Source organism: Passer domesticus, chromosome 7 (assembly GCF_036417665.1).
Source record: "Passer domesticus isolate bPasDom1 chromosome 7, bPasDom1.hap1, whole genome shotgun sequence".
NCBI lineage: Eukaryota > Metazoa > Chordata > Aves > Passeriformes > Passeridae > Passer > Passer domesticus.
The window spans coordinates 6,436,026-6,452,531 of record NC_087480.1 but is presented as its reverse complement, the minus strand read 5'-3'; the positions used below and the strand labels follow the sequence as shown (position 1 = coordinate 6,452,531).

Below are 16,506 nucleotides of genomic sequence, written 5' to 3'. Positions count from 1 at the left end.
TGCAGGGCTCGGGGCGAGGCGTTCTCCCCTTGTGCAGGCGGGGAGCTGAGGGACGGCGTGTCCTGGATCAGGGCGAGGGAAGCCTTGCGGGAAGGCACAGGGCCGTCCCCTACGGCCGCACCGTGTGCCCCATAATGTTTGGTGTCCAAACGCTTCTTGGGCTTTGTCAGCCTCGGGGCTGTGACCGCTCCCCTGGGGTTCCAGGGCCCAGCCACTCTCTGGGTGAAAAGTCTTTTCCTAATAGCCACCCTAAACGGCCCCTGACTCAGCTTCGTGCCATTTCCTGGAGTCACTGGTCACGAGAGTGAAGACATTGGTACCTGCCCCTCCACTTCCCCTCACGAAGATGTTGAAGAACACAATGAGGTCTGACCTCGGTCTCCTCCGGGCTGAACAAAGTGACCTCAGCCACTCCTAAGGCTTCCCCTCCAGACCTCTCCCCTTCCTCCTGGCCCTCCTTTGGATGCCCAAAACAGCACAGAGTACTCAAGGTGGGGCAAGCACGCTTCTTGGTGAAGAACTGTTTTCTGATATCCAACCTAAACCTCCCCTAACACAATGCCAGGCTACTCCCTTGAGTCCTCTCCCTGGTCACCAAAGGGAAGAGATCATCCTGCTCCTCCTCTTCTCCTCATGAGGAAGTTGTAAATTGATTGAGGTTTCCCCTCAGTCTCCTCCAGGCTGAACAAACTGGCTTCAGCTCTGCTGGTCCAGGTTCCTCTCAAGGCCCTTCACCAGTTCTTGACTTTTATGTAACAAAGTCACTAGGCTACTAGCCAAAATACGTACATGGGAGTTTTTCGGCTCCAAAAGTACATAATCTACACGACTCAATACCATTTTAATATAATTTACTTATTTGAGGCATAGATATAAATTAGGAATATTCCCCTTTTAACTGGATAGTCTTCCTGTTATTTATATAGCAGAATGATGTGCTAAGATTATTTTGTTTAGAAAGTAAAAAAATCTGTATACAAGATAATTTAAGTTTTATTTTTCAGTAAAAAATTACTTCACACATGCTGACCAGTCCTGCTGACTTGAACTGACATGGAATAAACACAGCTCCCCCTCCTTTTTCATGTTCCCAGCACTCCCCAGTGTGGAAGCATGAGGAGTTGCTCGTCACTGGAAAACATCAACACAGCTTCATACAGTACAGAAGTGATGGGGAAATGGGGCCTGTGCTTGGCAACATGGCTTTGCCCAGAAGGTGAGAGTCCTTCCCTTCTCCGTCTCATGGAGTCTCTTAGCTGTGTGTTTCCCAGCAAGAGGAGCAGTGAATGATAAAGGAGAAGCCCTGCTGCCCGCTGGTATTGCCCATTATGAGAGCAGTTTGTGGTGTGATGACTCCAGTGCAGCCCAGGAAAGGAAGGGACTTTGGCTTATCTGTGCTTAGGACTCCTTTGGCCCTGCTGGGGAGCTGGTAATTATAGAATTATAGAATGCAGTGAGTCTAAAGGGACCCACAAGGACCACTGAATCCAACTCCTGAGACAATTACCCAAATGAATTTTGAACTCAGACAGGCCTGGTGCTGTGACCACTGCCCTGGAGAATCTGATTCCCAAAGATGAGGTAATTGGTCTGCACAATTTACCAGTGGGTGAACCCTTACAATTTATCTTTGGGATTATTAAAGAGAGGAAAGCCTCAACCCCTCATTCAGCAAAACATGTGAGACTGTGCTTCATTTTGAGTGTGTCTGGGAGTGAAGTACCTAAGTGGGCTTAAGATCCCAGCTACCTGCTTGGAGCAAAATCTTCCCATTTATTCTGGACCAGGGTAGACTCATGCTGAGAGATAAATGTGTGAGTATTGCTGTGATCTTTCTCTCACAGTCCTGATTAGATGCCTCAGGTAATAACATCATCAGTAATGATGAAGCCAAAGCACCCATGGTTTTAATGCAGTTTGTATCAACTTGTCACTGATAGTAAATAACTATTTGAGTAACTTGGAGTGGTGAAATCACATCTTCATGGTTCCTGTTCCTTCTGCTAACTGCTGTAAATTGCACTTTGCAGTTGCATCATAGATGCAAAGTGTAAGCCCCTCTGACTGTATTTTTTTCTAAAAGGTTTCCTGTCTGCCTGTTCTTGAGCTTTATGAACTGGAAACCTGCAACTTCTAAATGCACTGAACAGAGCCATGGTACTCTTAGAAAGACTTTCCATACCCTAGTAGTTTTACTTTAGTGTTTCAGGCTCATCTCTATTTGGGAGATTTCTCAGCATAATTTGAACCGTCAGTGTTGCTGATGCTGCATAAATGGAGAAAACATAGACCATAGAAATTGCAGAGCAGAGCAGGACAATCTCTCCCATGCCCAGCTGGTGATGCTGTGCCTGATGCCCCCCAGGTCACGATTGGCCTTCCTGGCTGCTGAATCTGCTGGCTCAGATTCAACTTGCCATTGTCCAGGATCCCCATGTCCCTTTCCCCAGCACTGCTCTCCAGCCTCTTGTTCCCGGTCTGTACATACAGCCAGGGCTGCTCTGTTCCAGTGCAGAATCTGGCCCTTCTAAACTTCATGGAGCTGGTAAATGCCCACTTCTCTAATTTATCCAGGACTCTGCAGGGCCTCGCTGCCTTAGAGGGAGTCAACAGCTGCTCACAATTTATTATCATTGTCAAGGTTACTTAGTATTCCTTCAAGTCCTGCATCCGAATTTTGAATGTTGAAGAGAACTGGGCCAAGGATGGAGCACTGTGGAACCCCACCAGTGACAGGTCTCCAGCCTGATGCTGCCCCATTCACTCCATTCTTTGTGCCCAACCTGTGAGCCAGCTGCTCACCCATCCCATAACGTGGTTATTCAGCTGTATGCTGGACATTTTATCCAGGAGGATACTGTGAGAGACAGTATCAAAAGCTTTGCTGAAGTCCAAAAACATTACAGCAGTTGTATTTCCTAGAGCAGCTAGGTGGGTTACTCTGTCATAAAAGGAAACATGTTTGACAATCAAAACTTCTCCCTCATGGAGCCATTCTGCCTGTGACTGATGCCTGCATTGTCCTCCAGGTGTTTTTCAATACCTCCCAGAATAATCTTCCATTATTTTAATGGGCACTGAAGTGAGACTGACCAGCCTGCAGTTTCCAGGGTCCTCCTGCTTGTCTTTCTTGAAAATCAGGACAATGTTCACCAGCTTCCAGTCAGCTGGCACCTCTCCAAATTCCCAAGACACTCAAAAATCATGGAGAGGGGCTTTGCAATGACATCAGCAGCTCTGAGAATTCTTGGTTGAATCCCATCAGGCCCATTACATTTGTGGAAATCCATCTGGACAAGCAGATCCTGCACAATTTCAGGGTCAGTTGGGAGCTGATCATTCTTGCAGTCGTGGTCCTCCAGCTCAGGGCACAGAGATCCCTGGTGTGTGCTTATTTTACATATTTTAATTTACAGAAATCTTCTTCAATATTTGCAGTCTTTCTCATCTCAGACTCCCTTCCACACTGCTGCAAATGAGACATGCTCCATAAGCTCCTGCAAAATGCTGATATCTGCTCTAGAGTTAGCCCCTTCCACATACTCCTTAATGTTCCTCCAACTTGGAGCTACTTGTGTGCACTCTGCTAACCCAGTGCAATAGCAATGAGCTGGAAGCATATCACAGAATCACAGAATATTCTGAGTTGGAAGGGACCCACAAGGATCATCATGTCCAACTCCCAAGAGAATGGCCCACTGGGGATCCAACACACCACTTTGATGCTGTTAGCACCATGCTCTAACAAACTGAGCTAATGGCAGGTTCTGTAAAGTCATGGAAACGTGAACTACCCTGGAGCCAATTAGTCTGTTTTACCAAATTGGAATCCCTTGTCTTCTGGATACCACCTTGCACTTTCCTCCTCCTTGCCTTTGTATTAACAGGTTGGGAAGGACACAATGTCTAACGTTCATGCTGTGCCTCACTGGTACAAGCAGGACCTGAACCCTAGCACCCTCCCTTGCCTCTGAAACTGAAACTGAAAACTGATGTTTGCTACAGATTGTGATACAGTCTCTGGGTAAAAGTCACTTGCATCCTTGCTCTGACCCAAGCCCTGGAAATGTGGGCTTCTCCTCCTTGAAGTCCATCAACCCATGGCATATATTTTTAGATGTGGCTGTGCAGCAGGAAAATTCAAAGAAAACTTTGCCAGGGAGATCTTTTCTGTGACTCATCTGTTCTAGGAGGGGAGAGTTTCTTTTTCATGTCTCAGCTGGGAGCGGTCCATCCTCCCGTTGCTCAGCAGGCCAGTTTCTGACGCGTTTCTGAGCAACTGCACTAACAAAATGTGTGGGGCCAGAGAGGGAGCACTGTGCTCTCTGTCAGTGATTTGAGGGGAATCATCCTTTTTTAAAATATGCCTTTCTGTCTCCCTCCCCCACTTCCCTTTTTCCTCCTTCAGTGTTGCCACCTTGTAGTATTTTAATCAGAGGAAGCAGATATATCAAGGAAGTCAATGGCAGGGGCGAGGTGGGTGGGGGGGGGCAGAGAGGAAGAGGAGGAAAATCACATCACAGCCCAGTCTGCCAGTGTAAACACTTGATGATTTCCTGTTATTGTAGCCTAAAATGTACCATGACATCATTTGCAGGCCTCCCAGAATCACCCAGAAGGAGGAAAACCAGCATTCCCAGCCCGCCCCCAGCGTGAATCCAGGGATTCAGACCCTATAAGGCAGTGAAGCTCTGCAAGCAGCAAAGATAGTGTTTCGAAAGCTTTCTTGTTCTTGGCAATGTGGAAATTTCACAAACAGGAAAAACTGCTTTTACTTTTCCTAAAGGGGAACCGTTTATGCCTCATGAAATATTAATGCCTTGAACTACAGTTACTTTAAAGGCAGAGCTGAAATACATGAAATATTCTTAGCTGAGGACAAACACAGGGAAGCCCCTCACCAAAATCACATCAGTTTATCATTACCAGACATCTACTTTTTTATAATACCCACTTTAATTTGAAATCACTCTACACACAAGACAGTTAAAGAAAAAGCTGTGGATTACATAAAAGAGTACAATATGAAATTAATCTGATAATTTTGAAAGGTAAAGCTAACTCCCAGTATAGCAGATATTGCCAGTGAAATGTTCTTCCTCCATTTCTGAGCATTAAATAAATTCTTGGAAAGTGAAGAGCCAAGCTCTGTGGAGCCTAGATACACAAACTATCCTAGAATTTGACTCAAAAAATCAGGTTTCTTTCTCAGTTACAGTTAATCATTCAGTCTGCACTACTGTAGGGAAGAACAGAATCAGGTTCAGTGAGATGAGCTCTCATCACTTTTATTGAGAAGGACAATAACTAGGCTGATTTCACAGCACATCCTGCAGCTGCAATCTCTTTGGGCAGACTTTCACATGACCACAGTGGGATATCTGCAAAATCTGGGGGTTTTTTCCTAAATAAGGTTAAAAACTTCATAAATACAGTACTGTATATATAATAATTTGGATTCATACCCTCCCTTACACACCTGCCAACTGCCTGATGGGTCAGTAACTGCAATGTAACTTTTTGTTACTGAAACGTGAGAAACAAGGTTTGTCATGTTATATCTAAGGAAAATGAGACACCGAGACTAAATGAACCTCTATTCTACAGAATAAAATGAATTGTCTTTATGTGGATTTAAACCAATCCTATGCCTCCAGATAGTATCAGAATATTAGATTTGTTTTACCATGAAGTAGACTTGAAATTCTGAAGAGAGTCAGCCTAGAGAAGAATACAAGCAAGTATAATAAATAAAACACACCTGAGACTGATATTAAGAGGAAACAGAATGGTCTTGCAGTTTTCTGGATAAAAAGTAAAATAATATATAAATTTTTCTGGGTTTACTTTCACTTGGACTTACTGGAATACAAAAGTGGGCTGTTCCCCACGAGCTATTTTTGCACAGGAAAACCAAGACATTCAATTCCTCACCATGCTGAGCTCTTTTCAAAGCTATATATACAAGATGATTATCACTCATTAAGTAGTTTGCTCTTCATTCCCAATGCTGCAGGGTGCAGCACTAGGAACTGAAATGAATTTAGGCAGAGCTGTGCCAGGACCCTGCAGTCAGGTGCTGGGTTCTAATGACAGCATCAGGACCTCACAGCCTTACACCCAGCTGTGCTGCAAGAAAGGCCCCAGGACAGCCAAGTGCTCAGGCACCCTTGTGAGAGCTGTGGGGTGCTGGGGACTTGAATTAACTTCTGTTAATCTGTGCCATTAGAGGGCTGAGGTAATCGGGTGGGCTTGGCAAGGCAGGAAAGGAGATTCTTCTTCTGAGCACTGAACTTGCCAGGCCCTTTGTGCAGTTATCCCAGCTCTGGGATCGTGGCTGCACACTGAGAGGGGAGATGGCAGCAGGGCTGTGCCTGGCAGAGGATGGGTGGCCACAGCTTTGGAGTGGGGGACAGGTACCTGTGGAGCTTTGTGAGGTGTGAGTGCTCATCTGAGACTGGTTTATGCTGTCAGTGTCAATGGGATATTGATCTGTGTGTGTGCAGGAGGAAATCTGGATCCTGTGCTGAGTCTGATTTCATTCCCACAGCACAGGGATGAATTTCCACTGAGGCTGCTTTCCCTTGGTGCTTACACACTGCAGGCTGCTTCAGTGCTCTGCAAGGCAGGATTTCTTCAGGTGAGTTTTAATGTAGGTAGTCTTTGCTGCTAAATGTTTCCCATTTTGGTTTTATGGCATGATGTGATGCCATGTCTCCTGGGTCTGGGCGAGATAAAAATGACACAGTGCTGTGATGTAGTATGACTGGGATTTATGAGAATTCTTAATACCTTATGACAAATGTGAAATAATGTAGGGAGAAGATCAGAAAAGATAACAAAATAGAATTTATGGAAGTTTAGGTTATGACATATGTAGGAGAGGAGCAAAGTGTGTTTGATTCCCACTGGTTTGTACAGCATTATCTCTGCTTATAGCCAGGGTAAATCACCCAGGAAGGTTTGACTCCATTTTTTGGAAAAAAACGAGGCAAAATCAAAGTGTAAGAGTAATCATTCACCAGGGCAGTAAAGCCAGATTTAGGACTGAGTATCAGACCAGAAACAAATCTGTCTGTTGATGCAAAGAGCCAGTCCAGAGGTAGCTCTTTCTACCAGTAGAAAATTATTAAAAACATTACTGCATCTTTTTGTTCCAGGAAGACAGATCAGACATCACCTGTCCATGTACCTATAGACTTTTGCCAGATCAAATCTCATCTCTGCTGAAGTGTTTTAGCATTAAAGCATGAAGTCAGCAAAACTCAGAATGCCCTAGCTAATCAGACAGAAATGTCCTGTCTGCTTCAGACAAAAAGTTTACTGTCAGCAATACAGAACTGTGTGAATACAGTATTAATGTTCACAGAAAGATAGCTTGTGTGAAAAAAAGTCTTCTAAAAGAAAATAAATACCTTGTTTGTATTTTGTTAGTCTACTTCCTCTAAGTTCTTTAAAATGGAAATGGTCAGAAAATTCAGTTGAAGGGAAACAGTTCACATCTATGCTTTGGCATAGATTCTGGTAATTTGAACATATATTCTGTCCTCACACTTGGCCTTTTACATTCCCTGAAGTCAATAGGAAAGATGGGTTGGTGGTGGTCTGGTAATGTACTTCACCATTTTTTTATGTTGCAGTGGGGCAATACAGGGCTTAAATTTTGTTCCAATAAAGCTCAAGTGACCTTGGCAGGCTGTGCAGGTGGTATCTGACCATGTGTTGGTTAATATGGAAGTGAATCTTCCTGTCTGTGTTGCTGAAATGAAATATTTACTTAACTGACATTGCTTGAAATCTTTACTATAAATTGTATTTCTTATGTTGTTTCTGTACTATACTGTATTTTACTCTATTTTTACTATAAATTGTGTCACTGTAAACATTGAGTTGAGGACATGATGAGCAATGATAAGAACAAGTTTGTTTCTGTGTTATCCCCCACCTTGCTATTCTGTCCTACCTCACACCATCCTGTTCCTATAGTTATTATGCTTCTGGAAACATTCAGCTCCTACAAATGCATCAAGTAATAGGGTAAGTAGAAAATAGGAATGGACTTTCAAGAAACCACCCAGTACATATTCCTGTCTTTAAAACAAAGTTAACTATCCAACTTCATCTTTTCTGACAGTGCCAACCACACTGCAGGAAATTAAATACTAAGGTGAGCCAGTGGAAGCCCTTGGAGCCCTATGGCAAAGTGAGTTCAGTTTCTAATTCTGTCCTCCACTGTCTTTGGTGGTAGTGACAGGGTCTGAGTGCCAAGTCCAGGATGGGGCCTGTCTCAGTTTCTCTGTATGACTGAAAACCTCTCTGGAGCAAATCAGCTCCAAACTCAAGCAAACTCATTGTGCTGAGGTCCTGTCATCAGGGAAACACAGGGAGTATGTATGGTGGGGAAGGGGAAAACTCCTGGGCTTGGAGATCTCAAAATATATTTGGGCTTAAAAAACTAATTTTGACATTAGTAGCTTTTATTCTTGTCATTTTAATTCAGGAGATTTTCTTTTCTTAAGAATGAAGAAACAGAAATGAGTTAAGTGAGAGAAAAACAATTGTAAGACAAAGCAAAAAAGTCATGGCTCTGTTTTAAAGGTAGAAGTCCGTGTTCCTTATGAAGACAGAAAAATTCTCCTGAAACTGAACAGGCATAATTGGGACTGACTGTCTGCTTCTTTGTGTCTGTGGCTGAAGAGAGGAAGTTCTGTGACAGAGAACAGCCAAGAGCAAATATATATGTCTATGCATGTGCCTACCTGTCAATCTGTGATATCTATCTATCTATCTATCTATCTATCTATCTATCTATCTATCTATCTATCTATCTATCCACCTGTAATTCCTCTTACCCACTCACTCTGCTTGTACAAATATCCTAAATGCCTTAATTCTGTGCTTTTTTTTTTGATCAGAGATACCATGTGTTTAACAAAAACCTAAGAAAAATAAATGATGTCATCTCTCATGCCTTCATCTGTCTGGGCTGGGTGGTGTGTTCTGAGTAGTGCATCATTGTGTTCCACTGCAGGGAAAAAATCCTGGGTGTAGAGAGTGTGTGAGGAGTCAGGCTTGCCCAGGCGTGCACACCTCTCTCAGTCATGGAACCCTGACTGTATCACACCCTGTGATGTTACAGGGTGGGAGGGAATTCCCTCCACTTCTGAGTGTGTCAGCTGAGTGGGAGAGGTAGCATCAGCAGTCCCAGATTAGACTCCTGCTCTAGGCAGCTTCTGCACAGTGAAGTTTTGGGTTTGAGTCCACTTCATGTTCTAGCATGAAATATGCAGCGTTTACCTAGATGACATTGCCATGGGTCAGGGCTTGGTGTTTACCTTGAAAAAAACCTGATATATGAGCAAGAGCCAGGAGTAATGCCATCAGTATAAAATGTTCCTACATTGGAATAAAAATGGCTGGCAACTCCCTGTATATTTTTAAGGTTTCCAAAAATAGATCTAAGTCACAGGCAAAAATGAATGGAGCTGAGGCTTAAATGGAAAGAACGGGTAAAGGATTATTTGTCTGAAATGGTTAGTGCTGAGATCATCTTCCACATTACATGCCACTACCTGGAAACATGGGCCAGATTTCTTTTCCCTTTTTATGGCATTCTGAGCCCTATTTTCCAATGCATTGATTCACTTGACCAAGTTTCAGTACAGTGAAGAGAACTGACTTAATATTAGTGTTCAGAGTGAGAACCCCACCCCTGCTCTGATTCTGTCTGTAGGAGCTGGAATTCCTGGAGCACGGAGTCAGTCTTGGAGCCCTGGAGAAGCAGAAGAAAGTTAGACTATAATCAGTTGCTCTGTGTGTGAGGGAGAGAAGGTTTTTAAATCACAGTGTCAGGTGAGAGGGAAGGTCAGGGATAGCTGAGTGGGAGTAGAAGCCGACTGGAGGGTTGAACCTCTGGGGAGGCTCACTCCTCTAATCAGTGAAGCCTTAATGCATAGGTGAACCTAGGGCATTTTGTAGGGGGGAGAAGGAGAATTTTGAAGCCAGCTCCGAAACTGCAGTTTGCTGCTAAACCCACCCATGTCTCTCAGGCATGGCCTGGGGCTGAAGGTGCTATTCTGACTGCATTTGAGACTGTCTTTCTTGGAGGTTACTGTCCCCACAGCGGTGCCAGCAAATCTGCATGTCTCCTTGCCTCCTAACTTACTTCTGTCACCCTGATTAAAATCTATCTTGCTAAAAATATTTGAACAGGTTCTATAGACACACAAGCAAGTCTGGATCATTTTGACAGGTAAACATGCCTACATTAACAAGGAGTGTGGTGTAATAAGAGCAGATATGGAAAACAAAAGAGCTGCTGCTGGCTAACATTGACCCTAAATGTGCTTCACAGTGAGATGATTTTGGAGTTGCTCTGTTCTGGTCCAATTAACTGAATGCTTGCCAACAGCTGGAGCATGATAGGTACACTCCTGGAGCACATCCAAAAGGAATTCAGTTCACCAGATATGAGACTGCACCATGATGGGAAACAAAATGCACTGAATTAGGAAATTAGCTTTAAAACCAACCTCCTGGTCTGAATTAAAAAGCGATTGTAAATGTGACTTTCTCATGCAGTTGGTGGCTGAGAAGCTGATAATCCCCAGGAGACCTAGAGGACAGTGATGATGGGGATGTGGGAAAACTTTTAAACAACTATTTGTACACTGGCACTGGGTGTATTTCTATGTGTGCAGAGTGAAAATGTCAAAAGCATGACCCTGACTTTCTAGCTGTTCTCAACACCTATGCAGCATGAGCACATGGACAGTTTCCAAGTAGAGGGGCATATTTTACACCATTACTGTGCCTGAGGACACAAAGTATTGAGATTTGGAGAAGAAGACTCCATATTAATCTGCATCTGTTCTATGACTTTGCAGTTGGAGGGATTTGGATCAGACTGTTGTGCAGTTTCCCCCTTTTTATGCATCATAGAGCCTGGACGAGAAAAACAGCTGTTATTCATGACCTGCTATCTGCCTCTCTGGCTCTTGATACTAGAAGTACTTGAACTGTAACACCACAAAAGGCTTGAAAAACAAACTCTTTGCATTGACAGCTCCAAAAAAAATAACCAGGAAACTAGTCTCTTAAATTAAGAATTGAGATTATATGTAGAGCAATTTATAAACTATTAACATAACATACAGAATTTGCACTGTTGCCTGAAGCCTTAAGATGACAACTTTGTCAGCCCCCTCTGAGATAACCAATCTTGTTATATTACTTTGATAGCTATTTAAAAAGAATATAAAACCATCCAGTCACCCACTGACAGTTTGTAGGACCAAGGAGAGCTATCTGCTAGTCTCTGTTTCTAATCTAGAGGACACTAATGCCTCCATTATCTCCTGTCATAACTGGATTTTCTTTGCAGCTGAGGTTCCTGCTATTACAGCTCATTGTGAGTATTTGTGACCCACGTGCCTTTGGGGAGAGTTTAATTTCAATTAGTGAATCTGCATGACCTAAATATCCTCTCAGAAGTGGCTTCTCCCTGGTTCTTGCTCAGTAACACTTGGTTTGGTCCTTCTTTGGCCTTTTTCACCATCTAGGAATGATTCTATGTACAATTACTCCTGATATTAAAAGCTGATACCTTCAGAAAAGCCCAGTGTAAATGGATGCCTTCCATATAGACTCGTGTGCAGTGGTCACCTGTACCAGAACCATCTGGAGCCTGGTTCTCACCCCCTGAGGTTGGACTGGCAGCCATGGAAGGAAGCGCCTGGTGGCCTTTGTTACAGCCTCCAAGTTCCCAATCTCTGAGTCAGAAAGGCAGTGGCCCTACATGGTCATCACACCAGTACCATCATCTTGGCTCCACACCAGCCATCTGAGGAGACAGAGCAGGAGAGAGGGGGAAGAGAGACAAAACTCCCACAGGGCCTGTTTCTTTGGGGCACTGAGGCTGTGAAGATCTTGGCTGAAGACTCCAAATCACCTCCCTTTCTGCAGCAAAGCCTGTTAGTGCTGCATGTAAACTACTGGCAGTCTGAGCCCTACTGGATAAAAAAATTGCTAGATTTTATGTCTACAAACTTTGAATGGTCCTGTTAAGAAGGGGCTTTGGTCCCAGCATTAAAGTCTCTGGTGGTGGCAGTGTAAGTGCCAGAGTGGCTGCTGAATGGTCAGATAAGGAAGTTTTCTCAACATGCCTCAAGGGGATAAAATGCAATGGGTAATGAAGGTGTTTTACATTTTGCTTCCAGTATGTTTTTAGCTGGCCATGGTTACTGTAAATGCTTAATGGTCTCTGAGAAATACATATGAGTAAGCATGTTTCCTTTTGGAAACACATCACACCCTCAAACCTATCAGAAAAAATACCAGTGGAGTTACATTTTAGATTAGATACATTTTTCTAAAACTGAAAGCCCTACCTTGATTCTTCCTATCACACACAGGAATAATTTTTCTTCACTGGTTTGAGGTGGAACAGAGCAATGGGATTTACTCCACCTCCTTGCTCTAAGGCAAAAGTGTCAGTATCAGCTTCCAAACCTCCCATTGTTCCAATTCTGCACAGATTTAAGGGCATTTCCACATCAGTACCTTTCACACAAACTGGCAAAATATATTCCCATTATTTTTTTGTTCTTCCTAGTGATGTTATCTGTTATTTGGGTTGTAAATATTTTGAGAAAAGTCCCAGAATATCCACTGGATTTCCCTTTGTTTCCACATTGCTGCAAGCAGTACAAGATGTAGAAAGCATGAGCATTTGCTCCCATATGGTACAAACAAAGCAAAAATGAAGATGAGACAGTTCTAGCAGATGAGTTGTTCTTACATTTTTTTTCAATATGATCATTGCATTCATTGCACACCTTTTATCTGGTTTGAAACCCTCCCCTTTAGTCTCCCACTGCACAAACAGCATATTCCCAGCACATCCCCAGACATACAGGAAGAGATGAGTGGTGTGAGTGAGTCATTTTTCCTAGTAAAGCCTTCTCCATGCTCCTTCCAGGGCTGTCACTGCCAGTGGGGCATTTATATGCTGGAGGGAATGAGGAACTGGGGCTTTACAAAGCATCTGGCAGACACAAATCCCTGGGATTCCCAGGCAGTTTCAGCTATTTCTGCCCTGGTGAGTGGACAAGCCAGGAGCTGGGACCATGCACTGCAATAAGTTCCTTTTCTTGAGGTGGAAAAGGGATCAGATGAATGGGTTCACAAATCCAGTGACCCCATCAGCTTCTGCCCTGTCACTGCAGCTGCATGTGAATGGAATTCTTTCCAGACTTTTCAAATCCTGCCTTCCTGAATGTGAAGTGCTTTCCCCTTTATGCCTCTCATCCTTCCAGCTTCAGAATCACTGCAAAAGATTACCCTGATTCTCAAGACATCAAGGTGTGACTGAAGTGATAGTGTTTGTTTGGGAGGAAAGATGTTTTTTACCCCTAAATACAATTAAACACTAAAAAGGTCCCAGATCATCACTTACAGCAACTCATAGTGAACCTATGGGCATTAATGTCTGAGCAGAAGAAAAGCAGTAAGAGCAGGAGAAGGAAGTTTAGCTGCTATTCAAAGAAGACCTAAGAACCAGGCTGGTCAATTTTAAATAGAGTCCAGGACTACTGTGTGTTGAACGTGCAGTTCTCTTACTGCAGTAACAATTTCATTTTGTGCCTTCCTTTAGTTATGTGAACCAAACTAAATTTCAGCCCTCCGAAATACACCTCTAGTATGAAACACCTTTGGCTTCTATCTGTCAAAGCCATGAAAAGGGGAGCTCAAGGTATTCCTCATTAGTCAAAAAAACCCATATGCTGTTAAAACAGCCCCTTGTTTAGTGCTCATGCTAAATAATTCTGGTATGTCAGAACAAATAATTTACATGTTCTTTCTGCTTACAAGAAGCTACTACCAAAGGCTTGATGAAAATAAAACCAAGACAATAAATCCCCAGTGAGATACCAGACCTCTTCCCAGCAGAATGCTTAATGTCATCCTTGTCTAATCTAATTCTGAAATACTTTAATATTATTTGGGATCTGAGCAGTATGGGAGTAACAGCATTTTTGAGGCCCTGGGTAATGCTACTCATTTTTCCAGCCTCCTGCAAGGAGGACTTTTAATCAGCTGATATTTTACCCCTTGGAATTTCATCCTGAAGTCAGAGGGAGATGTAACCCATCTGCAATTCTCAAGGATCCACTGATGTGGTTGTTCTCACACAGGGCCAGGCAGGGAGGGCTCAGCAAAAGGATGACACCAACGCTCCTCAGCAGCTGCTAAAGGAAAGGTCTGCAGGGAATGCCAGGCCTTGGTGCAGCACCTCCACCACAGGAATTCATCATGGAATTGTGGCTGGAGTGCCACGAGGTTCAAATTTCAGATATCTTGTTCTCCATCTCAGCAGTGGAGGGGAAGGGGAAAAGAAGAGGCTGGAGAGGAAGTGAGGTGTAGAGACTCATGTGCCTGTCACAGGATACTCTTGTCTTTCAAAGTGGCATGAATGGTATTTTGTTTGGCTATTGATAAGAATAATAGGGAAGAAGGACAAGAGAAGTGGCTGGGGTCAGAAACAAGTGTATGTTGTGCTGAAGCTTTGTCTCGGCCCTTCAGACTCTTTGGGAGTGTTTGATATGGGGTTTATGACTTTCTGTGGACATGGCCAATGCCTGGCACACTCTAAGTGCTTTGGATCTGATTGTTTCACTGGCATGGGGATTCATTTGCCTCATTAGCCCTCCTGTCATTAGCACTATGAAGAAAATCTTTGGTCCCTGGATGTTAAATTATGTCCCCTTAAATTTGGCAGGAAAATAGCTAGACTTCTATCATCTAAAGTTTATCACCTTTGCAATAAAGATTAATGGAATTCTCCAAACAGTTACTTAAGACTTATGAAGGAATGTTGGTATAGAAATTTCAATAGAAGGAGAATTGGGCTTTCCCCATCATATATGTTGCCAATATAAAAGAAGTCTCCACAGCCTCTTGAATTTAGGGAGAATGCTCACACCTAACATTTCTGGATCCAAACCTGGCAAAAAAATCACAAGCAAGTGACCTTATTATTCTCTATGTCTTATGTGAGTATCTATTTCTGTAGGAAATAAGTGTAACCAGTGTTGTTTGAACTTGTCTGAGAAAGTCTCAGTGTAAAAAGGAGACAGAAAAGGGAGAAAACATTGTATAACAGCCTCTTAGGCACCCTGTGACTTTCTGTGCAGAAAAGTGACACCAGTTTACATCAATCTAATTATACTCATGTTTTTTCCTATGCAGGCACAGCATACATATTCTAGTTCAAGTGAAACCTGCATATTCAGCTGAAGCAAACAAAGTGCCTGGACCCCGTTTCCATCTCCTGCTAGACAGAAAATATTTAACAGACTTGACAAGAAGACCCAAAGTCAAGGAAAAAAAAATGGTATGTTCCTATTTTCTTTAAATATAAGACATTGCATTTATTTAATTTCCTTCTTCTGGACACTGTTAACTTAAAAAATAATAACTTCTAATTTCCTGGGAGAAAATAGGACTTAGTTTGCTGTATGAAAGTTACATTCAAAGTCCCAAACGAAATGAGATTACTTTAAATCCCTATGAAAATGCTGAACCTTGATTCCCTCCATCAGTGGTTGCAAAACAGAGATAGCAAGAGAAGCTTTGGTGGATGGCTGCCACTGGTCCTCTGCTATTTCCATCCTTGAATTTGGTTGCTCATTTATATTCTTTGATTGTGGGTGTGGCCTTGGAGAGCCTTGAAGACCAGACGTGACTCGCCAAGCTTCAGGGAGTCACAATCCCTTGGGTTTTCGAAGCATCTGGAACTTGAGAGGGAAGATGTGTGCTAATGTCTTTACAAACAATTCGATGGGTGAAGGTATGGATATTAAAGTCTTTGAAATGGGTCTTAATGCCTCTACTAACTTTGGGCAGCAGGTTTGTTGCAGATCCCACACAGCTTGGCTCCTGAAACTGTCAAGTGGGTCTACACAAGCTTGAGTTTCTGAACTTTGGGGTAAAATGACAGACTCAAGCGGGGAATACGCGGTAGGTGGTTTGGGAAGGCTGTGCCTTCCCAGTACCTCAGCCAATGGGGAAAGGGAGCGGGCAACGTGCAGCCGGGAGTACAGGGTAAAAGGAGGCTGCACCCTTCAAAACCTCGAGAGAAAAACCCCTGGGGATGTGTCTGCGTGTGCCAGTGGACTCTCTCCCTTTATTCAAATACAGTTTCAGGACTGCTCTGCCTCTTTTATGGAGAATGGCTTATCACAGCGTGATTTTCCATACAAGCTAGAAGTTTGCTTTTTGGTCAAACAGATGGCTGTGAAAACCTTGTACAGAACAGCACACGGACCGGCCACAGCACGGGCCGGGGAGCCTGGGCTGAGCCGCACTTGTGCGCACACAGCTCTGCCTGACAAGGGCCAGAAGCATTGATCACAGGTCAGCGCCGCGCTCTTACTTTGAACAGCGCAATCGCCCACGAACTAGCATTATTTTCCTAAAGAACGCTTTCATCAAGGACCAGAAGTC

The 16,506-nt window shown here is 43.5% G+C and overlaps 1 long non-coding RNA gene across 6 annotated transcripts; it reads left to right on the top strand.

The window, feature by feature from the left end:
• The first annotated feature begins 18 nt into the window (after positions 1 to 18).
• Positions 19 to 16,358, top strand: LOC135304333 (uncharacterized). Of its 6 annotated transcripts, none has more exons than XR_010365745.1 (5): positions 19 to 491; positions 1,095 to 1,216; positions 6,551 to 6,640; positions 7,161 to 8,203; positions 15,250 to 16,358. It is a non-coding gene; the product is annotated as an uncharacterized LOC135304333 (long non-coding RNA). The 6 variants fall into 6 exon arrangements; XR_010365746.1 differs by lacking the exon at positions 15,250 to 16,358 and adding an exon at positions 8,599 to 11,925; XR_010365747.1 differs by lacking the exon at positions 15,250 to 16,358 and having other exon boundaries at positions 4,598 to 6,640; positions 7,987 to 11,925.
• Positions 16,359 to 16,506: the final 148 nt, after the last annotated feature.